Here is a 26276-nt window from a genome sequence, read left to right on the forward strand (position 1 = left end):
ATCAACATGATTATGAAGCACTAAGCAATAGTATACAGAGAATGATAAATGTGGAAGTACGATATTTCATTCTAATCGCAGTACTTTGGAGTCTGTTTGCATTTTCCTTTTCCCATATGAGCAAGAGATAGGAATGCACTTAGAAATCTGTATTTGAAAGAGATTGTGTGGAACATTAAAATCTTGTCTTGGTTAATGAAGCATTAAAAAAGTAATTCCTGAGCTAGAGATCCATGTAAGGTAAGTTGAAAGTGGGGAGTATATGTCTTCTATGTATGTATTACCTTACACCCTAAGTTTCTTTGATTTGCTGGGTCAATGTCTGCTTCAAAAAGTGAAAAGTAAAATATGATATTAAATTGTAACAAGGACCAAAAGTTGAATTGTGCTCATTTGAACAATATTGTTTATCAGTAGTGCAGTTAGGTATCCATTCTTCTCAACCAATTACGAATATAGTATACTAGTCTAACTTTATGAAAATAATTCATTATTAGCAGTTATTCAGATTTGCTGATGGTGCGTTTAAGCTAAAGTATCATGTATAATATTCTGACATTGTCAGAAATCTTATATTCTTCCTGGCCTCCCTCAAATTCCACTTTGTGCAAATCATGTTAATTAATTATAATAAACTCATACATACCTTGATATTTTCCTCATATGCTTTAAACAAATTTTAAGTGTCTATTTTATTTTTAGAAAAAGTAAGTAGGCCATTTTAATTGTTTACAAAAATAATTTTCATAACTTCTTCAAGATTACATTTACTATTGATTATGTTTATTTTTATAATCTGCTTATATCTCCACATTTTATTACATTAGCTGTAATAAAATTCAAATTTTCTTTATTTCTTTGTTTTTATGCTCTTTGGCTAAGGAAATAAAAGTCATTTTGGACATTTAGGGCATAAGCAAATAATAACATAATCATTAAAGTATTCAAATTCTATGTTGAATATTAAAGATGGCAGTAATTGCAAATAATTTACAGTGCTCTCTTTTGATTGTTGGTAATTACACTTAGAAACAAATATCGCCAATTAAAACACTTGAATTGGAACCTGTCACAAAATGATGTGGATTTTAAAAAGTTGTAAAATGGCTCAATCTAAGAAAATTATCAAGTATCCCAATGGAGAAGATCCTCATATGTCATTGATTCCTTACTGCATAATAGAAATGGCATCTTTGAAAGAGCAATTTTACTAACACTCTTATTCAAAATTCATATTGTATCTTTTATTGTTCCCCTTTAGCAATTATGTAGCAAATTTGAGAAAATGTAATCTAATGAAAATGTATATAAAAACAGTGCCAGTCTTAGGACTAATCTCATTAAAGAATAAAAAGAGAAGAGACCATTTTCATATTCATGAAAATCAAGCTGAGAGTGACTTGTATTAGTTTCTTACTCAGAGAATGACTCAGAAATGCTTTGTGTCAACTCTGGAGCTCATTCAGACTAAAATGGACTCCAAGATTTTCGTTTGATATTGCTTTGAACATATCATCTCCATGCCTTTTGATGTGATGACACTGATATTTCTTGCTTTATGACTCTTATCAATTCCCAAAGAGGAAACTTGCAGTTTGGCTTTGCGAACACACCACGTGCCCTCTCTGCTTGGAACCAGGTGCGGATGGCACTGGGCTTGGGCTGCTGACCTTTGGCTCTCTGGGAGGAGGCAGCTGTCAAAGCCCCATCCTGATTATTGGTGCTAATGTGCAGGCCATTCAGGCCAGCTCAGAAGATGCCAGAAATAGAACTTTATGTTAGATTCCATTCTTGAGTCTGTTCTTTAAAAAAAAAAAACCCACAACGCATTTCTTAAAGTTGTTTAACTGCTAAGTCATACCACGCTACCTGATTTTTGAAAAGAGACATTTGAGATTTTCAGGGAACTCAGTAGAGTTCCCTGAGTGGTATGCTTTGAAAGAGGGAGATGGAGAGAAAGTTCTACTAAACAACTATTTACTAACATTTACAAATATTATATGCAGTGTTGGGAGTGCTACTTAGGCTATTTTATTTAATCCTTATAACAACTCCTGTCAAAGAAAAGTAGCACTAGATGGGTTAAACAAGTAAGAATTACTTTATTCAAGACTATTGAAATAGGGGTAGAGTCTTGGAATAAGAAAAAAAAAAAGACTAAAATCAACTCAGGTGAAACAAGAGGCAGCAGAGTTTCTCCCTGTGGTGAACTGGTAAAAAGCACTTCAGCTGGGGAGTCAGCGGCTGTGCTTGCTAATTGGTGCTTGTGGAAGTTAGGATCCTCCCCTCCCTCAGAGATTGGCAGATAGGGGTAGGGAGCCATCTTTCTCGATGATTGTGTGTCAAAGGAAGATTCTGGGTTGAGAAGGACATTCCTGGGTAATAAAAGGGGATGGGGAGGGGGGAGGTTGAGAGATTTATATCTCAAAGGGCAGAGAAAACAATTATAATTGAGCATTTCTTAATGTAAATTTCTAGGGAAAGAGAGGTCAGAGGCCTATAAGGAAGAACTCTGCCTGAGGTACAGTTGAGCTTGAGGGGAGTGGAAAGGCTGCCTCGATCACCTTTAAGGTAAATGTATTTCCCTCGTTACTGAGAGACCGAGGCACAGAGAGGTTAAGTTTACTTGCCCTAGGCCTCCCAGCTAAAAGTGACCAAGTTGTGACTTGACCATTAACTCCGATCTTCTCTGAAACCTGTGAACTTCCCAATAAGCTTCAGCCTTGTGAAATTCCCTGGCAAGAAGAGAACACTGTCTTCATAGAAGATGCAGAGTGAGTTCCTAATTATTTTCCTAAAGCTTTTGTTACAGAACAGAAAGAGTTTGTCTGCCAGTGATAGCGGAGCCGAACACTAGACACTGAGAATTGCAATGGAGAAATATTGACTATTTTATTAGAGTGCCATCCAGGAGAATGAGAAGCTCATGCTCATAAGTCCTAACTCTTTAATGGCATGTAGGTTACCAAATATATAGGGGGGTTGGTAATGTTGGGATGTGGTTGGTTGGAGTTAAGGTAAGGGTTTCTTCAGGTCTTGAGGACGGCTCTGAGGTCTTTTCCAGGGTCCGTCTGTCCACTTTCATTGGAGAGTAGCCAGGGGGTTCATTCCGCCTTAGGGCCCAAGGAGATAAAACGTATTAGGTCAAGATGTTACCTTTGGCCTGCCAGAGGTCTGGACCATGTGACTGTGTGGTCAGGTCTGGGCCACTGTCTTCTGTTGTCCAGGGGGTGCTGATTATAGGGGAGGTGGAAAGGTAAGTCTCTGAGCAGACAGAGATTTCTAAAGCTAGAAATAGGGTTTAAAATTAAATTTAACCAAACATAAGTATGCCATGTTTCACTTTCCAGCTCCTTTAGGGAAAAGATGATCCCTGGAAGGGTTTTATTCATTTAAAAGTATTGTATGCTACACGTTATATAGTTTTTGACAGCTTAATATTTCACTGACTTAACAGCAGATGTTACTTTTTTTCAAGAACCATCTAACCTGCCCGCCTGTTAATGTTTCTTATTTCTAATAAAGGCTTCTTATAAGCTGCAAGTGATTCTCTTAGGATAGTTATGAAATAGCTTTAGGAAATTTTTAGTTCCCTCTTAAGTGAAAATTGTAGTCCTTATGAGTTAAGCACCACTTTTGATAGGGGAAGAAAGAAAAGGAAGTTAAAGATTTCATTAGAATCTTAAGAGAAACAAGGTATGGAAAAGTTGTCAAGGGCTCTGAAGGATAAGGGACCATTCTGTTGCATATCAGAATTGAGCTTGTCAGCTGAAAAAGTACCAGGAGTCTCAGATTCACGTGGTAGGTTATAACCCATGGTCCAGGGCATTGAAGTCTTCTTCCCAATTGGCCACTGATCAGCGTTTAGTTTCTAAAAATGAAAGGCAATATATGTTTCTTTGTAGAATCAGCATTCATGAAAGTATTTAATAGTTTTCACTTTAATATTAGTCTTGATTTTTAATGTGTCAAATGACAGTCATCTATGTTTGGGGGGTTTCTGATAGCACTAAAATGTACCTTTTATACCCAGTAAAACCTCTGGAATTTAGCAACTGCCTTTCCCTCTTCCAGTCATGCATTTACTATAATAAATGTGGTTAATGTTGTTCATTCTTTCTCGGTTTTAATCTTAGGATGTATGAAAGACAAAAGGGTCTTTAAAAATTATTATGATAATAAATGCACCAGAAGCTCAGAAAATTCCAGTCAAGTGCTCTAATCATGTCTGTCTCAGTTTCTTAATAGAGTGGTGATTGCTTGCTTTTCTTCTGTCAAAAGGGTCATTTTCTTTCATGACAATACCAATGAGCTCCGGGTTGGACTTTAATCGTCAGAAAATGCTTTTTTAAGGATACCTTGCATGAAATTTCATTAAACATCTTCATTTGAATATGCCATTGTTCTGGTAAACCACAGCCAGGAAAAGCTAAAAGTACTGTTATTATTATTATTGAGGAAATAAAATGGAAAGTGGATAGGAGACAGCTGTGATTTTATGAGGTACAAGAAGCTATTGCCAAGGACTATAAACACTAGGAGAAAGATTACTGTGTGTTGTATTAAGAATGTTTATTTCATAAGGTGAACAGAATTAAACTCTATGTATATGCACAGCCTCACTTTTTAAGTGAGGCAAAATAAGAAGCATAATTAAAGAAGGTGCATAGGCATTATCAAACACATGTAGTTTAAATGGTGTCCTCATGCCATTCTTTTTTTAAATATATTTTATCGATAATGCCATTACATTTGTTCTATTCCCCCCTTTATTCCCCTCCACCCTGCACACCCCCTCCCCCACCATTCCCCCCTTTAGTTTATGACCACGTGTATCAAGTTCTTTAGATTCTGTATTTCCCCTACTATTCTTGCCTTCCCCCTATCTGTTTTCTACCTATTATCTATGCTACTTATTTTCTGTACCTTCTCCCCCCTTCTCCTTCTCCCACTCCCCTGTTGCTAATCCTCCATGTAATCTTCATTTCTATGTTTCTGCTCCTGATCTAGCTGTCCTCTTAGTTTGTTTTTGTTTTAGGTGTGGTTATTAATAACTGTAAGTCTGCTGTCCTTTCGCCGTTCATCTTTTTTATCTTCTTTTTCTTAGGTAAGTCCCTTTAAAATTTCATATAATAAGGGCTTGGTGATGATGAACTCCTTGAATTTGATCTTATCTGAGAAGCACTTTATCTGGCCTTCCATTCTAAATGAAAGCTTTGCTGGCTAGAGCAATCTTGGATGTAGGTCCTTGCCTTTCATGACTTGGAATACTTCTTTCCAACCCCTTCTTGCCTGTAGGGTCTCTTTTGAGAAATCTGCTGACAGTCTGATGGGAACTCCTTTGTAGATGACTGTCCTTTTATCTCTTGCTGCTTCTAGGATTCTCTCCTTCATTTTAATCTTGGCTAATGTAATGATTATGTCCCTTGGTGTGTTCCTTCTTGGGTCCAACTTCTTTGGGACTCTCTGAGCTTCCTGGATTTCCTGGAAGTCTATTTCCTTTGCCAGATTGGGGAAGTTCTCCTTTATTATTTGTTCAAATAAGTTTTCCACTTGTGGCTGTTCCTCTTCCCATCTGGTACCCCTATAATTTGAATGTTGGAACGTTTAAAGATGTCCTGGAGGTTCCTAAGCCTCTCCTCAATTTTTTGAATTCTTGTTTCTTCATCCTTTTCTGTTTGGTTATTTTTTTCCTCCTTCTGGTCCACTCCTTGATATGAGTCCTAGTTTCCTTTCCATTACTATTGGTTTCCTGTATATTTCCATTCGTTTCAATTAGTTTAGCCTTCATATGTTCCTCTAATTTGTGACTATAATCAACCAGTTCCGTGAGCATCCTGATCACCAGTGTTTTGAACTGTGCATCTGAAAGTTTGCCTATTTCTTCACCACTTAGATTTATCAGCTCTGGGGCTCTGAGTTGTTCTTGAGCCATGTTTTGATCTGTTTGTGCCTGTTACCTATGACGAGCCGAGACTTAGGTGTTCACCAGGGCGGGGCCACCCAGGTCTCTGGTTTGTGACGTTGTATGTGGGGGTGGGGTCAGAGAGGGGCAATGGTGGTCCCTCTGCAGCTTCCCACCACTGGGGCCTGCGTGGTCTGTCTCACTGCTTGCTCCTTCACCGGTTTATCTGCACTCGAATGTGTGACCGAGGTCAGCCCTCAGTGAATCTACCACCTTGCGCCCTCAGTGGGTCCGCCCACTTCTCCACACCTGCTACTCCACACCACGGCTGCTGGCGCACCTGGGTGGCGAGTGCCCAGGTTGGTCTGGTGGATCTTCCCTGCCCAACCCCGCTCTGCTGCTGGCTCTGCCCCTCTTACCGTTTTGGCTAAATGGTTCGTTGTTGTCAGACTTTCGTATAGTTCAATTTTCTGTCATTTGGCTGTGTTTTTGTTGCTAAAACTTCATTGTTTTTAAACTTGGTTGTGCGAGAAGGCACAGTGCTTCCACCTACGCCTCCATCTTGGCGGAAATCCCTCATGCCATTCTTAACTGATCGTCTGCATGTGATGCCAATACTTTCAATAGATTTCTGAGGGAAGAATTTTATCATTGTCCAAAATATCTCTTGAATTTATTTTTATTCTTTGACATTTCTTTAAAAATCCTTATAATTATATCCAATTTGTGTACAATGATCTTTTTCTGTAGAAATTTATACTGAAAAGAAACATTTTTATTACTTTGTCCATGGGACACATATCGTCATTTTTCAGAGACTGGTCATATCACTCATTACGTTTTTCTCCCTACAGATCCCATGAATCATGTGATATTTTTGCTTGGTTGACTCCTTGTTGTTCTCCAGTTCTTAGTCCAACCATCCCAATGTCATCCCTCCAGGGGGCCTATTCCACACATCTCTCTTCCTCTGCCATCTGTTATTCTCTTATTAACGTGGGCTGTTCTAGTGTAACCTCTCAGTGTATGGTTAAGTATCTGTATGATTCCCTTATACAAACTGTATATCAAGAACCTAGCACTCACCAGACACTGTTCTGAGCTTTGGGGAAATAGTGGTAAACTAATAGATTAGTTCCAGCCCCAATGGAATCTGTATTCTGATCAATGGAGGAAGAAAGTCACATGTATAGCACAAGTATCAATAGATTTTTTTAAAAACTAGGACTGACAGAAGAGTAGATATTCTACCTTGACAGGATTATTAGAGCAGGGTACTGATGAGACGTTTGATCAGAGAATGGAGTAAGAAAAGGGAACAAGGCCTGGCACTATCTGGGGAAGGGCATTTCAAACAAAAGGAAAACATGTAAATTCCCGAAGCCAGCTTGAGCTGTTAGGTCGTGAGTGAGGCCAGAATGCTGAAGCAGAGTGAGGAACCAGGAGTGGGCAGGAGTTGAGGTCGTGAGAAGGTTATAACTACTTGATGAATGTCTCTAATCTTCAGGTCTGTGATCTCCTTGGGGGTTGCACATTTGAGCAATGTTTATTTTTATTCCCAAGACAGCTCAGAATCTGACATATACCAGATCTTTAAAAAATATTTGTTAACTAAAAAGAAAAAAAGCATGGCTAAGATGCAAGGATTAATGCCATTCAGATGTTAGCTCAATCAAAGCAGAACAAAATGGGCCAGAATGTTGAGGGACCTCCAGCAGTTTGATGTGGCCGAAAGGGAGGTTAGGCTGAGGTATTGCAAGAAACGAGAGAAGTGAGGTTGGTGCCAGACCACCGAGAGCTCCTGGCACCACCAGGAAGAGCTAGGAATTTATTCTATAGGTAAATATGAAAATAATGGCAGGATGTAATGGAATCAGACTTTAACTTTGGCAGTTAGTCTGCTGGTATGTGAAAAGTAAGGATGTAGGCAGAAGGAGGGTCATATATACAAATATATAAACATGGTAGAATCTACTGGATTTTAAACATATATATTTGGGTTTAGGGAAAGTAGTCTTTGTGGCACCCCATTCTTTGCTTAGGGACCCAATGACAGTGAGTCCGTCAGAGCAGGAAGATCATTTTCTGTGAATAAGGAACAATATTATCATTTATTGTTTGAACTGTTACTTGTGTGTCTGCTTGACCAGATTTTAAAAAGTAGGAAAAGAACTGTGTGTTGTATCACTCCATCATCAATTGATTTTGGTGTGATGACTTGCACATATAATTATTCATTAAATTTTTTTTTAGGATTTTACATGTCACCCATTTTTTAGATGCACATTATAAGCTTGAGAAAAGGCGGGGGGGAGTACTGTGTGGTTGAAGTGGCATATAATTTCCTCTCAGGAGTAATAATTTACTCGCAGGAGTAAACAGATGATTACAGTAAAGAGTGTTAGCACAGAAAAATGAAAGGGATTAGCAGTTATCTCTGCCATATTGTCCGTGAAACAAGATAGTATAAAAGTCCCCAAGTTCATTCAAGGGTATATGGCAAATCTTGAAAAAGAAAGAATTTAGACATGTTGCATTAGTTATGACAAAAAATTGAAACCATGATGTAGTTTTCTTAAATTGTTGATGGTATGTAAAAAGGACCAAACACTTATTTTCCTAAAGAGGATGATTTTCATCAGAAGCCTCTATTAAAACATCACTTAATTCTCTAGGCTACTCTAATCACAATGAACATTTAGTTGCAATTATTCTGTCTGGTTTTCAAAATAAGTCCCTACTCATGCCTAATACCTCTCTTCTGGGGAATTTGTCTTGATATGTAGGTCATTTCTCCAAAATTATAATGTCACTGTGTTGTAGTCCGCATACCAATGAAGTGAAAAAAAAAGAATTATGAGAATTAAATGTCCATTATTATGTTTTCTTTGTAACATCATGTAACTAATAGTAGCTATCACATCTCTTGTACCTAAAAGCACCTTATTATTTTGTCTTTCATCACACAATTAAGAGGAATGTACAATACACTGAAAATGTATCATATATACACAGTACTAGACATTTAGTTGCCTGAAACTTCCACTGTTCTAGCAACCTCACAGCTTTTCAACAAACATTAATAAATGTAAAGCCTGACCTACAGTGTTTCAGGCACTGGAGCAACAAAACCAAATTATGGTTCTATCCTTCAGAGGTGATGTTTCAAATATGTTACTTTAATATTCAATATTTATGTACTAATATTTCAAAATTGCCAATATTTTCTTAAAAGTAAAGATAAATAAGGCCGCTTAAGAGTTTATATCAGTTGAAAGCTTATCTTTCAGATAATGGATTTTAAAACTTCTTGCATTTGTAATATTTTTATTTATATTTTAGCATCAGTTTATTTTATATCATCATTTATTTCTACTTATAAATACAGGTTTCAATGTAGTACTTCTCATCACTTTGTGCAGGATATTTATTAGTGCCTTTTGTAGTTCTGAGGGGAAATATCCCTTTTCTAATCTTTCTCCTTTAACCAGACTTGAGTCTTGGGGGCAGAAAATTAAATGTGATAACTTTATAATCAAAAATATCTTGAGACCCAGACTTCTGGCCAAGATGGAGATGGAGGTAGACACACTGTGCCTCCTTGCACAACCAAAAGGACAACAACAAATTTAAAAACAAAAAACAATAAGAAGTGCCAGAAAATCAAACTGTGTGGAAGTCTGACAACCAAGGAGTTAAAGAAGAAGCATTCATCCAGACTGGTAGGAGGGGCAGAGACCGGCAAGCAGAGAGAAATCATGGCAAGGTGATGGATTTCGGACCAGGTGTTCCCATATTCACGGGCCGATAAACTGGGAGGAACAACTGGGGAGGGAGTGAGACAGACTGTGAAACCCAGGGTTCTAGTACTGGGAAATAAAGCCTCAAAATGTCTGACTGAAAAAACCTGTGGGGGTTGAGGCAGCAGCAGCAGAAACTCCCAGTCTCACAGGAGAGTTTATTGGAGACCCACACGGTCCTAGAATGTACACAAACCCACCCACCTGGGAATCAGTACCAGAAGGTGCTGTGGGTAGTGGGGGAAGTGACTGAAAACTGGCAGAGAGCAGAACAAGCCCCATTGTTCACTCTCAGACCCCTGCCTTACATACAGCTTCACAACACAGCAAACTGGGTTGCCCAGCCGGGGTGAACACCTAAGGCTCCAGCCCTTGTTACTTAAGTAACAAGTGAATGAGACGAAAAGAAAAGAAATGGCTCAAATGAAAGAACAGATCACAGCTGCAGAAAAAATACAACTAAGTGACAAAGACATAGCCAACCTATTAGATGCACAGTTCAAAACACTGGTAATCAGGATGCTCACAGAATTGGTTGAGTATGGTTGCAAAATAGAGGAAAAAATGAAGGCCATGAAAAGTGAAATAAAAAAAAAATGGACAGGGAATCAACAATAAAGGGAAGGAAACTGGGACACAAATAAACGTTGGACCAGAAGGAAGAAATAAACAGCCAACCAGAACAGAATAAAGAAACACAAATTCAAAAAAATGAGGAGAAGCTTAGGAACCTCCAGGACAATTTTAAATATTTCAACATCCGAATAATAGGGGTGCCAGAAGGTAAAGAGGAAAATCAAGAAATGGAAAACTTATTTGAACAAATAATGAAGCAGAACTTCCTCAATCTGGCAAAGGAAATAGACTTCTAGGAAGTTCCGGAAGCTCAGAGAGTCCCAAAAACGTTGGACCCAAGGAAGCACATACCAAGGCACATCATAATTACATTACCCAAGATTAGAGACAAGGAGAAACCCTTAAAAGCAGCAAGAAAAAAAGGAGACAGTTACCTACAAAGGAGTTCCCATAAGAGTATAAACTGATTTCTCAAAAGAAACCTTGCAGGCAAAAAGGAGCTGCCAGGAAGTACTCAAAGTCATGAAAGGCAAGGGCCTACATCCAAGATTACTCTACCCAGCAAAGCTTTCATTTAGAATGAAAGGTCAGATGAAGTGCTTCCCAGATGAGGTCAAGTTAAGAGTTCATCATCACCAAACCCTTATTATATGAAATATTAAAAGGACTTATCAAAGAAAACCAAAACTATGAACAGTAAAATGGCAATAAATTCACAACTATTAACAACTATACTTAAAAACAGCAAAAACAAACTAAGCAAACAACTAGAACAGGAACAGAATTGCAGAAATGGAAATCACAGAGTGTTATCAGCAGGGAAGGGGAGGGGGACAAAAGGGGAAAAGGTATAGGGAATAAGCACCATAAATGGCCAGTAGAAAATAGGTGGGGGAGGGGTGTTAATAGTATAGGACATGGGGAAGTCAAAGAACTTACATGTATGACCCATGGACATGAACTAAAGGGGAGGGGATGCAAGTAGGAGGGGGTGTGCAGGGGGGAGAGAAATAAAAGGGAACGTGACAACTATAATAGCATAATCAATCAAATATATTTACAAAAATATCTTGAGACTCCAGCTGTCAAAAACTCCAGTCCAGCCTCTCCGCCATGCTCCCATGCTCCTGCCATGCTCCCATGTACCTGTCACTGACACTGTAGGTGGCAGCACCTGCTGTCCCCCTGTGGAACCCTCTGGCTGCAGCGTCTCCTTCTCCTGCCCAACTGTGAGCTGCTTCACTGTAGGAATTATTTTTACTTTTATCCGTGCTCAAGGTCCTAAGAAAAATATGGGTAAAATTAGTGTTCAATTATTTTTTTTCTTGAATGAGGGAGTGAATGAGTACTACAGCGAGAAGGCAGGGGAATGCCTGTCCTCTGAGGGAGGGAGGGAGCAAGCTGCAGCATTTCCTGAACTCAGACTCCGAGACAGGAGCGCTGTGGGTAGGATCTAGTAATACCAGCATTTTGAAATTGGGGGTAGGGGGAAAGGAGGGTTATGAAGATAAGCACATATTTGTACTTGGCACCAAACTGGTTCATTTTATGTAAGTACAAGTATGTTTACACAGGTCAGTCTTGAATAGAGTGAATAAGATAATGCCACAGGTTGCATGTGATTTTGGTAGTTTTTATCATGCTTTGAATATAAAAAAATATGTAAGGGAAGTTGGGTTATACATACTGCTTTTTGGGAGATGAAAGAAAATCGGAACAAGGAACCATCTCCTTCAGAGTCAGGGGGCAGTAGGTATTTCCTGTGGCTGCCAGGAAGTCGCAATGGCACTTTTGCTGTGGAAACCTCCTGTGGCAGAGCAACTTGGGGGGAACAGAAGGGCTTAACTGTTTACAGGTCATTTGAAGGGTGGGGGACAGTAATGTCTGCACACCTTTCCTCAGTACTCCACAATTTCCTGATCTTCTAAAAGGTTATGTAAGAATGATACAAGTTAACAAACTGGGTCTTGGCAAACACAAATGGCGTTCCAGTGGGCTAAGGCAGCTGTCATCCTCATAACTTGCTGTTTTAATTGTTTTGTCTTAACAGTTGTTATTCTAATATGTGCAGTACCTTATAGTTTAATATGTTTTAATAGTTGACAATGGCTTGGGCAAGGCAGAAAATAAAGGAGGCCTTGCTGTTGGGTTTAGTCCTTTGGGATGTAGGCTAATGGAGAGGTTGTGTCTGTTGCCCTTTCTGACTAACTTGCCCACTCTTTATGGGGAGGAAACATTCTGTGCCAAATTCTTATACAACAGGGGTGAGTCCAGGGCTGTAGGTTCACTTAGAGGCCCCCTCTGAGAGAGTGTCCATGGCACGCTGCCTGGCCCTTCTACCCACCTGTGCGGGAGCTTTGTTGCCATAGTTCATAGAGCAGCAGATCATCTCTGCCCTTCTCCACACTGGTCCTCTAAACAGTTCTTCCCGATGTTGTGAGTAGGGCACCTGCCCATCAGGCCACTGCAATCCCTCTGTAGCCCAGGAACACCACTGATATGTCTGCTAACCAAAATCACCAAAGCGTCTCATTGTTGAATACGGAATGTCCTGTCCTTGAAATTGTCACCTCCTTGACTTCTAAGATTTCATCCATGATTCATACAGTTGTTTTCCTTCTTCCTTACCTGAGTTTTCTTTTTCTTGCCAAATGTATCTACACCTCCAAGATTCTGTACTTGCCTTCCTTTGCTTCATATGTTGTGTGCTTTACCAGGATGATACCTTTCAGGCCCAAGGCTTCAAGTTCATTTATGAGCTGAGGACTCCCACATTGTTGTCCTCAGGAAAAATACTCTCTTAAAAATTCCAAGTGTGTGTTTTTACCTTCCTGTTGTATAAGCTACAACTGGAATATAAACCTAGTATGTCCAAGACAGAATTCAGTCTCCTCCCTAAAACCTGTACTGTTATTTTTCTTGGAAATATCTCACCTCCACAACCCTGCAAACACCCATATTTTTAAAAGATTTTATTTATGTATCTTTAGAAGAGAAGGGAAGCAGAAAGGGAGAGAAATATCAATGTATGTTTGCCTCTCTTGCGTCCCCTGCTGGGAACTGGTCTGCAACCGAGGCATGTGTTCTGACTGGGAATTGAACTGAGATCCTTTGGTTCTCAGGCCCACGCTCAATCCACTGAGCTACACCAGCCAGGGCCAAACACCCATTATTATGAGCCACAAGAACACTGCTTACACACTTTAAATAGTTCCTTTATATGTAAAATGAGCATAATATTTGCCTTGCAGAATCGCTGTGAAGATACATAATTGATTTCACAACTGCTATTTTTTAATTGTTAAATATTTCATGTAGTTAAAGAAAACCAAGATTTGAAATTCAATTCATGTTAAAATATGGAGGCACAGAAAAGAATAAATTGACTTGGAGAGTATTCCATAAGTTCATTTCAATAATCATTAAGGAAACTTTTAAATATGTAAAATGGAGGAAGTCCCTTAATTTGGCAAACAAGAAATTATAATATAGAGAAAAGCTGAAAATTATCAAAATGTCCAAAAACAAGCTTGGTTAAGTAAACTATGCAATTTCTAGTCAGTATAATATTAGGTATTATTAAAAGTTGTGGGTTTGTGTGATAATTTAACATCACATGAAGAAATTATAATGTAGAATCACATACATTATTTGGTCAAGTTATGCATCAAAGAGAATTGCATAGAAATAAATTTCAAATTATGTATTGTGACTATATATGAAAGCTGAGCTAACTTTTTAAAAACTATTTACTATAATGTTTTATCATTTAGAAAACCAAATCAAACTGGCAAAGCGGCAGTCGCTGATATAAAGAATATGCCAGTGTAAGTATTTAAACAAGGTACAATATTTTGAAGTACTAACAACGAAAACCTTTTTCCCAAAATGATTTTTTTCCACAGGAACCTGGAATCATTTTGCATTAAAAAAAAAGGCATAAAAAGAGCAAATGATTTTCATCTCCTCGTATAGCAGCGAGGAGGCAGTTTTTAAGTTAAATTTTAATAATGCAATTAGGAAGTGATCTTAAGGGGATATTTCCTTATTGATGGTGAATCATACCTGTCCAGATTACACTAAATTCCCATAGGGTCTCCTTATTTAAGCAATAGATAAAAGGGGATAATTTGAAATCAGCTATGACCTTGAGCTTTGCTGGGTTTGTTTTGTCTTGAGAATTCACGCAGACAGGTTTAAGAACAGCATTTATTCAGACTCTACAGGAAAACACTTCATCTGTCTGTCAAACTGAATGGTGTGTTTTTCTGCATCTGGGAAGCAGTAACCTGCAGCCCAGGTGCTCAAATGCATTGTTTTTAACATTGTTTACCCTACTTATTTTCAGTATATTCTGTAACAACCATATATTATTATATCATTTCTTGGTGACTCTGTTTGAAGCCTGCTTCTATTATTTGAGAATCTTACTGCAAAGCTATAGGCATTTTCAAAATTAATAACTGAAGCTTTAATTTGGTGCTTAAATAGCAAATAATGCCCTAAATGCCATGTGCTCAGTACACTGTTTATGCTTTTCCTCCACCCCTCTAAGCCATTTTGTTCTACAGATGCTACAGGAGCCTATCATCTCCTATTGATGAAATCAGCAGGGCTCCAACAGCACATTTTGCAGATTCGCTGCTCATGATTAAATCCTTTGCAATGCTAACGTGCTGCAATGTAAAACTTCCTCTAACCTTAGAATTTCAAGAGATCCATCTAAGGCTCAGAAATCCATCTAGGGCTGAGAGATTTGAATTCATGGACCCTTATTTCTATAGCTCCTGAAAGCCAATAAAATTGTGAACATGGATGGTTTCTGAAAATGGACATTTATAGATTTGTATCCAGATTCTGATATTCTCCAGCTGTGTGGCCATAGATAAATTTGGAAATTTCTCTGAGCCCTCATCTCTTTCTCTACCAAAGTATCCGAATAACACTTATTTCTTAACATAATTTTGACAACTAAAATGAGTAGACATATGAAAGTATCTAGTATCGTACATAACAATTATAAGATGCTCACTGATGGTTCTGAGTGTTTAGTATGTGGCCAAGGTTGCACAGACAACAGGATATTCAAGCAGTCCTCCATTTACTGGGGTTTGCGTATCTATTTGCTTATTGTCTCCCCTCCCCAAACATATAAGCCTCATGAGAGCAAGTATCTTTTTTTGTTCATAGATGGATGTTTGCATAAATTAATGAATGAAATATCTTATGTAAATCCTGAAACTGAACAGTAAATGGCCACATGATATAAGTGGGGAGGCTCAAAGGGTGTCCTTCACAAAGGGGGAGCATAAGCAACGATGGGAAATGTGTCAGGGCATGGTATCTGGAGCAACTCTCACCAGTTTGATATTGCTAGGATGTGAAGGGTAGGTGGGGAGGAGCAGTGTGTCACAGAGGGCTTTGCATGCCATGCTGAGAAATGAACTTCATTCTGTAGTTCAGTGGCTTTCAACCTCTGCTATGTGGATCCAAATGGGTTCCTCGGAGAATTGCAGATTGCCAAGGAAGTGAAGAAGAAGCCATGTTGGTGGGGGTTTATCTCCCACCCCTGTTTTCCTCTCATAACCCAAGGTGCCAACCAGAAATCTTTTCACTTCCATAACATATTTTGAGTGATATTTTTTAGGGTTTTGGGTAATGGTTTCATTTTAGAAATGATTTAACTACAATAGATAGAAAAATGTCATTTTAAAGGTGACAGTGGAGTGTTTGGTGAAGGAAAATGCCACAGAAACCTTTGTATTTTTGTTAGATCACCAAGAAGGTCTCTAAAGGATTTATTTGCAGGCTTTTAAGGCAGGTGACAGAGTTAATCATGGTACAACTGATATGGAAAACACAAGAGGCACAAATGGATTTTAGTGCTAAGATACACAACATTTCAGGTCATATAGACCTTGACCAGCTCCTGGAATATTTAGTAGTAGTCCAATTAAAAGTTAAGTGGACCAAAAAAGGATCATTGGGTATTACTGTTCTTTTAGAAACCGAGGTAAGATAAGGAGCCCAGCAAGGAGACAAAGAAGAAATTGTAACTAACATACAAAGAAAACAAGGATAGTTTGAGGACAAGGGAAGCCATGAGCATGCTGAGTTTAAGAGAATGACAGTGTGAAATCTAATGTCTGGTGGACTTGTCAAATTCAGTCAAAAATACTCACATATATGAATATTTACTATTGGTATTCATACATATGAATAGTAAAATTTTACTATTACTTTCCCTCAGATGCTTTTTCTAGAACTTGCATGTCAACTTAATTTTACTTCTCATCAGCCTTAGCAGAGAATCCTTTTCTCTTTTTTTGCCTCTGGACTCACATATCTATTTCCTCAGACTAAAAACTGTTCATTTGGAGATTAAAGTTAATCCTTTTATCTTCTACCAGGGTACAGAGATATCATTAAAGCATAAATTATACACTAGAACAGCCTACCATTAAATGTGGGCCCTCCGGCCACTGTCTAAAGGATGGCATTTAGGTTTTACAACATTTGTGAGAAAGTTGATATAAAAGGCATGCCTTACAATTCAAGTCTGGGAACCTAAGACAAATTCCCATGTGGACAGCTGATAGAACATTTTCCTTGAAAAGGTAAAGATTTATCTGGATAATAGATACTTGCATTTAAAAGTATACAGTAAGTTAAAGTGTATTATAAATTATGACTACAGAGACAAAAATAATAGAGTAGTCATCTTTATAAATGTTTTTCAAATGCCTTTAAGCATTGACTCTCACAATTTGGACTGTTTTCCCTATGAAATCTGGGAGATGCTATTGATACAGTGTTGTGCTGGATCTGGCTTGAATCAAACCCAGTTGTGTGCACCTTCTCTCTACGCCACATTTAGTGACGGGTGCTATGTTGGTAGTTTGAAATTGGTCATTGATGGGAACACTTACCCCTGGGAAACATGGCAAAGAGCATAAATCGGGATTTTTTTTTTGCTTTTTTTTTTAGTTTTAAAAAAATGTTGACGGAAGAGATGGGTAAATGCAACTGGCATTTATCTACTCCCTTAGTGAGGCTCTTTAGAAAGCCCTGGTACACTGGAACTCAGCTGCATAAGGCAAGTGTATACATTCATGATTTTCACAGCAAGGCAAGGATGGTAGTGAAAGCACATTATGCCAGGAATTGTTAGACCCAATTCAGTTTGAATAGCCATCCTTTCAAAGAATTATAATGTATTAACATGTACAGGTTAGTAATCACTTTTGATCCCACCATTCTACTAAACTGTTCTTTTCATTATAGAACTTGTGCTGAATTTCTGCCTGTATCACTGAACATTGTTGAAGTTTCTCATGCAGTCCCTCAAGAAGGTCCATAATCATGAACAACATGAGATGTATGCTCAGCTGTCTCACAGATTATCTCCCCAGCAACTTTGTAATTATGCAATTGGAAGCATCTACAAATTTCAAACTGTAATTCCACAGACCCTTTCCAGAATATCCAGTTGAATTACTCAACCTTCTCACAATTTTCCTGAACTGGTTAAAAGTCCTTTTTATCAATTGACTTCTTTTTATTTCTTTTACAGTGTTTTCAATGTGTCCTTTGGCTTAAAGAATATATAAAAATATACTAAATAAATATATTGAACACAATACATTAATATAAATATTTATAATTATCCTTCATATTTATATATCATATATTGATATATTGTTTAATATAAATATAGTTATTCATATGTTATAAATTTATATATATGGAGTTCTTTACCAAGTAAAGTGCTTTTACTATTGTTTGAGTACCTTAAAATATAATTGAAAGTTATATTTATTTTATTTCAACATATTATTTCTTATGTAAAGTTATATGTATATGAGGATAGATTCTACTAATTCATTAATAAAACTGTCTAATTGTTAGTTTTCAATTTTCTCTTGATTTACTTAATTTTTAAATTGCTTCTTCATATTTAGATTTTTTGGGAGTTCTGAGTATGCATAGCCACTAAATAACTTTAGCCTTTCATTTTTAATTTAAAAAGATTTCATTTTTGAAAATACCCATGCCTCAGTTTACCCACTTATAAATTTACTCTCCTTTTTAAAATTTTAAATGACATTTATAGCACATGTACACTGACTCTTAGAGTGCTAATTGAGCTCCTATTTGGGAATTGAGTATCTTAAAATATATATATGGAACTATAAGCGACCCTAAATAGCCTGAGCAATTTGAGAAAGAAGGATAAAGAAAATAGGAGGGATCACAATACCTGTTATAACACTATATTAAAAGGCCACTGTAATCAGAACAGTTATATGAGGAGGAAGGAAATAATGGGGAAAGAAGGGGAAGGGTGGTCAAGGACCATGTCTAAAGGACCCATGGACAAAGAAAACTCAGAGAGCAGAGGATTGAGTGTGGGAGGTGGGGATGGGTAGGGCAGGGGAGAGTAATGGGGGGGGATGGGGATGACTCTAATTGAACAACAATAAGAAAAGAAGAAGATAGTTATATGAGGAAACTAAGACTTTTTCTCAAAGTATTTATTTTGACCATTATTTTGTGGCTCATAAAAATCTCAGTATTTTTAATGTTAGAAATTTTATAAATATAGTTATTTTGTGATATGGCTTGAGTTTATAACCCCTGCGTTTCTCTTATTTTAAATCTACTGGTTCCTTAAGAATGATGTGTTTATTTAGATTCTGAGACACATATAAGATAAAATAATTAGTATGCATTGAATTTGAATAGTGGTCTATTTTTATGATGTAAAAACCTCTTGTGTTTCAAGCTGTCGTTTCCTGCATCAGCCTTTTACAGTGATTTTGAACAGGTCTCCTGCAAGAATTTTTAAAACATGCAATACCTATTTAGTCAGGGTCACTTTTCCCTTAGATAGTCAAGTTAAAAATGACAACAAACAGCACAACAATAATCATCTGGGGTAAATGAATCAAAATTATACCTATTTTTGTCACATCAGCAAAAAATACAATATATTTTCTGGTGTGCCACAGAATTTTAGTAATTAGTTCACGTGTGCCATGAGATGAAAAAGTTTGAAAATCACTAGCCTATTATATAGGGCACAAAGCCGAGCTTCCTGATTTTAAGTCGTTTAGAAAAAGAAGGCTAGACAGTATAGCAACGTATAGAATCATTAGTGGTATTTTTATTTCCTTTGAGGTTTAAAATTTTAAAGTGATTAAAATATGTACAAACAAATGTCTGAATCAAATTGGAGCAGCTTGAATAAAGAAGTGCTGACAGGTCCTGTTTTTGTCTGGCTTCTGATGGTTCGACGATGCTCACATGTCTAAAGATAAATCTTAATTTAGAAAGTACTTAGTTTAATTATGCAGTTTGAATACCCAAATGTATGTGTTTTAAGTTTAATCCTCAGCTATTCTAGGAAAACAGTGTTATTTTATATAATTATACTAAATCAGTGCTGATGTTGGACAATGTATTCTTTAAAAAAGTTAACAGAACTTTCGGAGATTGATTCAGAAATTAGAAAATATTTACACAAAAGAACAAAAACCTAAGAAAATGCCTTTTGGGGCAAAAGGTTTAGGAATTGGGTATTGGGGAAGTACAGAGAATCATGAAGAAGAAATAACTGGAAATAAGGAAAAAAGTCTGGTCAATATAGAAAAATATAATCTTTCATAATAACCATAATGAAGAGTGATTGACATTCTTGTTTAAAGCACTGATTATATTAGTAATACTTCTGTGGGACCTCTTGGGGATAGCTGTGTGTCGATCTTCACTTTGATTTAATAAACTAAAATTAATTTTTCCATAAAGTTGGAGTGATATAGAAATGAAGGTGAACTGGTGGTCAGCATGGTCTCTAGATTTTATTTCGATTTATATTTACACTGTGAACGTATCATATCTAGGTTGGTTAGATATGATAGGTACACAGTGTTTTTTTTAAAGTATTGTATTTATAAATAATTGATTTCATATTGTTATTTCACATATTTTCCTCTCTAATCATCAGAACTTTGCTTTTCACTTTTCAGTTGGTATAAACTGACATGAGTGCTTTTCAGCTCTGTCCACCTAATGGTTTTGACCACATCATCATTATGATTGAAAGCCAGGGAGTGACTTTGCATATGTTAAAAAGCCCTTTCAAACTACAAGTGACACATTCAAACCTAAACCAAACCACTTTAAAAATGCATGGGCTCACAGTGTATCTTAGATTTCACTTCTTAAGCACAAAACTTAGAATTTGGCCTTTACTCTCAGTAGCTGCTTCTGTACCAACTTGATTTGATCTCATCAGAGGCTGACTGACTGACCTGTGTTCAATGTGAGTAAGTACAGCTTTCAGCAGGCACTTCCTTCCTGTAAGAGGCTCTTCAGCAAACGGCAAGGAGCAGAGAGGAAGGGCCACCTAATGAGATAAGCCAGGATAAGTAAAAGGCACTGATTAGACCAAATACTCATCTTTGCAGAGATCTGATTCCTTGAATGTTTGTGCAACTTTATTAATGGATGAATATAAGTATGCTATTCACATACTACAAAAGCACCAGGGAGGAATAAGAAGACCAATCAGAATGGGTCATGTCCTCAGAAAGTATAAATATAAATCAAAATAAATTGATATAAGCAGTAGCAAGTGGTATAAGTAGAGTTACAAAATTGTAAGTAGATATAATTTTGTTAGACTGGCCTCACAGAAGGAATTAGCAGAAGACATTGAAAATTCAAATTTCTATTCCAAATGCTGTGTCAAGGAAGAACAATAGTAGGGTGCTTGTTTAAAACCTGTTTTTTACTACGAGTTGTTAGATACCTTCATAAAACTTGTGATGTTGAAATATGAATACTTCACTTAGAGTGGGTTACATTTCTTGGTCCAACTCTGAGAGCAAGTTTAAAAAATCTAGATGTCATGTCTAAGTTGTATATGTAATCAGCTTCTACGAACAGTACATGAGGGCATAAAACTGGGACCAAAACCAAGTTAACAAGTCACTGAGAATCTATTGAGATTATCTTACCAAATTGGCATATATTATATTGTACAAAAGAAACCAACCCATCAGTTTAAGCCTATCATTGGAATACTTTCTAAGAAGTCTTTTCTGTATTCTGTTTTTGCCACAGTTTCTTTGTCTCTCTTCTCATTGGGAAAAATATCATAAGAAGTTGATAATTTAATAAGACAGTATCTTATTTATGTTTAAAGGCATATGATGTTTCATATTATCAACTTTCTAGAAATCTTGCAGTTCCTATCAGTTTTGAGGAAGCAGTATTCTGCAAGTGATTTTTTCAATTAGCCTCATCTAAATTCCCACAAAAAACGAAAAGATATTTTTTAATATATTATATTGATTATGCTATTACAATTGTCCCATTTCCCCCCCTTTATTCCCCTCTGTCCTGCATACCCCGTCACCCATATTCCCCCCCTACTGTAGTTCATGTCCATGGGTCATACATATGGGTTCTTTGGCTTCTACATTTTCTATACTATTCTTAACCTCCCTCTGTCTATTCTCTACCTACTATTTATGCTACTTATTCTCTGTACCTTTTCCTCCTCGTTCCCCCTCCCACTCCCCTGCTGATAATCTATGTGATCTCCATTTCTGTGGTTCTGTTCCTGTTATAGTGTTTGCTTAGTTTGTTTTTGTTTTTGTTATGGTTATTAATAACTGTGAGTTTGTTGTCATTTTACTGTTCGTACTTTTATCTCTTTTCCCTACATAAATCCCTTTAACATTTCATATAATAAGGGCTTGGTGATGATGAACTAATTTAACTTGACCTTATCTGAGAAGCACTTTATCTGCCCTTCCATTCTAAATGAAAGCTTTGCTGGATAGAATAATCTTGGATGTAGGTGCTTGCCTTTCATGACTTGGAATACTTCTTTCCAGCCCCTTCTTGCCTGCAAGGTCTCTTTTGAGAAATCAACTGAGTCTTATGGGCACTTCTTTGTAGGTAACTATCTCCTCTTCTCTTGCTGCTTTTAAGATTCTCTCCTTATTTTTAATCTTGGGTAATGCAATTATGATGTGCTTTGGTGTGTGCTGCCTTGGGTCCAACTTTTGGGACTCTTGGAGCTTCCTGGATTTCCTGGAAGTCTATTTCCTTTGCCAGATTGGGGAAGTTCTTCTTTATTATCTGTTCAAATAAGTTTTCAGTTTGTTGCTCTTCCTCTTCTCCTTCTGGTACCCCTCTAATTCGGATGTTGGAACGCTTAAAGATGTCCTGGAGGTTCCTAAGCCTCTCCTCCTTTTTTTTGAATTATTATTTCTTCATTCTTCTCTAGTTGAATGTTTCTTTATTCCTTCTGGTCACACCATCGATTTGAGTCCATTTCCTTCCCATTGCTATTGGTTCCCTGTACATTTTCCTTTATTTCGCTTAGCATAGTCTTCATTTTTTCATCTAATTTGCGACCATTTTCAACCAATTCCGTGAGTATCCTGATTACCAGTGTTTTGAACTGTGCATCTGATAGGTTGGCTATGTCTTCATCACTTAGTTGTATTTTTTTTCTGGAGCTTTGATCTGTTCTGTCATTTGGGCCACTTTTTTTTTTTTCATCTGGGTGCACCTGTTACATAGTAAGGGGCAGAGCCTTAGGTGTTCACCAGGGTGAGGCAACCCACATGGCTATGTTGTGACGCCATGTGTGGGGGAGGGATCCAAGAGGGAATAATGGGGCTTGCTCTGCTCTCTTCCAGATTTCAGGCACTTCCCCGACTACCCACAAGCAAATTGGGCCCTTCTGGTGCTGGTTCCAGGAAGGGTGAGTTTGTGTAAGTTCTAGGACACTGTGGGTCTCACCAACAAACTCTTTTTTGAGGCTCAGAGTTTCTTCCAGCACCTCAACCCCCAAAGGTGTTTTTAATCAGTGTTTTGAGGTTTTATTTCACTGTGCTGAGACCCTGGGTTGCTCAGTCTGTCCTGCTCCCCAGTTGTTCCTCCCGGTTTATCAGTACACAAATGTGGGACCGCCCTCTCCACCAGCCACCACCTAGCTGGGTCTGCCAGCTGCCACCTCACAGGCTAGCTGCAGCCTTGCCAGTCTGGCTCCACAATCCACCTCCTCAGCCAGTCTGCCAGTTTTACTGCCTTATCTCAAGTCCTCTCCACTCCTGCTGCCTGTCTCTGCCTCCTCTACCAGTCTGGATGAATGTTTCTTCTTTAACTCTTTGGTTGTTGAACTTCCATACAGTTTGATTTTCTGGCAGTTCTGGTTGTTTTTTATGTTTTTAAATTGTTATTGTCCTTTTGGTTGTGCACGGAGGTGCAGTATGTCTACCTATACCTCCATCTTGACTGAAAGTCCCCCAAAACTAAAAGATACTTTTAAGTTTATGTAGTAAATGAATAAGATTGTAAATGGGAGACTCTTCATTGACTAAATTGATGGTAAAATATTCATATGCTCAAATAGTCATATTATAATTTATAGAATTCTAGAATGATATTCACTATTTGAAGTTTTGTCTTATTGAATGATAGCCTAATGACTAAGTGATTATTACTCTCAAAATACTAACATGACATTGCATGTTTTGCGGCATAGATCTTCATCTTTTTACCTCAGATGCTGTGTCCATTGAAGCATGAGCAAAATTGTGACCTGATGCATTTTCTTTCTCTTCTCTTGCAAGAAGAGAAATCATGTGGTTCATTCTCTGGGTATTTTCTGTAGTCCTGAAATCTGTCAAGTTTCTCCACTATAAAGTTAACAATTTTTCTCTTTGGAATTAGTAACACTTCAAATTTACCTGACTTTTTGTTTATGTCTTCTATTTTATACCCTGCTTAAAAAAGGCCACTTTCATTTGAATATTATAAATTAGTTAACAGAGACCTTTCTCTGGAACTTTTTGTGCTCATATTATTTCATTTATTTATTTTTTATTGGAAAAGATCCAACTTTTCCTACTGTACTGGCCTGCCACCTTTATCAAAAATCAGTTGAAACAGGGTGTGTGTGTGTGTGTGTGTGTGTGTGTCTGTGTTTGGCTTCTCCCTTCTGTTCTGTTGGTCTACTCTGTATCCTTATACCAGTCTCACACATCTTAGCACCTCTCTCAGATGTGTTGCTATGTGGGAGAGCAGTCCTCAGGTTCTGTTCTTCCCTTGCCTTAGTTATTAAGTTTTTTCATTTCTATAAAATCTAAAACTTAGATTTCCCATTTTCTCCAAAAAGACTCTGAGATGTGGGGTCAACTTACTTTCATATATAGGCTGATTTTAAGAAAATTGACATTTTTAATATTTGAATCTAAAACAATAATATATTAAATTGTTCATTCATAATATTGGGTAATATTCTATATAAACAGCTTGAAGTTGTTTCTTTAGCTATATTCCTCCATATCTTATGTGTTATGTTGCCTAATAAAATGGTGTATATTATTTACTAATTTTATTTCTTATATGTAAATACAATCATTTTTATGTAAATTGGGGATTTTGCTAAATTCAGTTATTCCGATCATTTTTATGTAGATTCTTTCATATTGTTTACATATAGAATCACATTATAAGTAGATAATGAATTTTATTTATTTAGCATCTCTATAACTTATTTCTTCAGTTATTGCAAAGGTTTAGGTCTTTGGGACAGTGTTGATAGCAGTGGTGATAGCAAATATTTGATCTTCTTTCAGATTTCAGAGGAAAAGTTTTCAGTATTTCACCATTAAATTTAGCATTTTCTATGGAGTTTATATATACATTTATTAGATTCAGAGAATTCCTTTCTCTTTTTTTTTCTTCAAAGGCCTTTTGTTTGTAATTATTAACTAGTGTTTTATGCCTCATATTTACATCTTTTGGTAACTTCTTCATTCATTTACTTACATTTCAAGTTCCCCAGTCACAGTGTTTTAATACATTGTCTTGAACATATAAAGTTTGATTGGTTTTAATATAATACATAATTTTTTAACCAATTAATGGATTTACATTTATTGATTCAATTAATGTGTTTGTGTTGCCATTAATTTTCTGCTGTGTTATTAATGCTTCTATTTTTAATATTTTGACATCTTTTATCTGTCTCATGTCTGTCTTTTATAGTTTAGGTGTATGTGAAAGCATATGTCTAATTTTCCCTCAGGTGATTTAGAAAATTTATAATGTAGGTATATTTCAGCTATTGTATTAGAAACTTTTAATATAGTATTCTTTTTTAATTTATTTAATTGTTGTTCAAGTACAGTTTTCTGTTTTTACTCCCTTCCCAGCCCACCTCCTCAGTGCTCCCCACCTCCCTCCCATTTCTACCCCCCTTAGTTTTTGTCTATGTGTCCTTTATACTAGTTCCTGTTAGTATAATACTCTTAGTTAAAATATATATATTTTTTAATGCTGGCTATCAGTTGAACAGTGGATTTGTTATTTTCTTTTAAAATTTTTGTTGTTTCCTCTTTTAATTTGACAAACTACAGTGAAACCATATTTCCTTGATTTATTCATGTGTTAAATCCCTATTTTTTTTTTAAAGAAAGCTTTAAAAAAATGAATTCATCTAAACTCCTCTCCATCTGTGTTAGTTTCCTGTTGCTGCTTTAAACAAATTACCACAAACTTAGTAGCTTCAAATAGTGCACATTTGTCTTACAGCTCTGGAGTCCAACATCAGTCTCACTGAGCTGAGGTCAGAACGTCAGCAGAGCTGGCTCCTCTGGGCTCCAGAACAGGTTTTATTTCCTCGCCATTTCAGGTTCTAGGGCTGCCCACATTCCTTAGCCCAGGATCCCCTTCCGGCCAGCAATTGCCTCCCACCAACATTTGCTTCTATCATTACATGACCTTCTTTGACATTATCTTTCCCTTTGAAGGACCCTTGTGATTACAGGGAACCCACCTAGATAATCCAGGGATATCTTCTGGCTCGAGACTCTTAATTGAATCACACTGGCAAATTCCTGTTCCACCTCTTGTCAGGTACTACAACAGATTTACAGGCTCCCAGGATTAGAACACAGCCAGTCCAA

The 26276-nt window shown here is 37.1% G+C and overlaps 1 protein-coding gene and 1 pseudogene across 1 annotated transcript in view; one reads left to right on the plus strand and one right to left on the minus strand.

Annotated features, from left to right (window-relative positions):
- The window catches only part of PRR16 (proline rich 16), a 266776-nt gene that overhangs the window by 185386 nt on the left and 55114 nt on the right, over positions 1-26276 (plus strand). The gene's annotated exons all lie outside the window — the stretch shown is intronic.
- The window catches only part of LOC119051163 (forkhead box protein K2-like), a 62448-nt pseudogene continuing 47538 nt past the window's right edge, over positions 11367-26276 (minus strand).

The sequence above is a fragment of the Artibeus jamaicensis genome, unplaced genomic scaffold (genome assembly GCF_021234435.1).
Source record: "Artibeus jamaicensis isolate MK-2021 breed Jamaican fruit bat unplaced genomic scaffold, CSHL_Jam_final contig_402, whole genome shotgun sequence".
Lineage (NCBI taxonomy): Eukaryota > Metazoa > Chordata > Mammalia > Chiroptera > Phyllostomidae > Artibeus > Artibeus jamaicensis.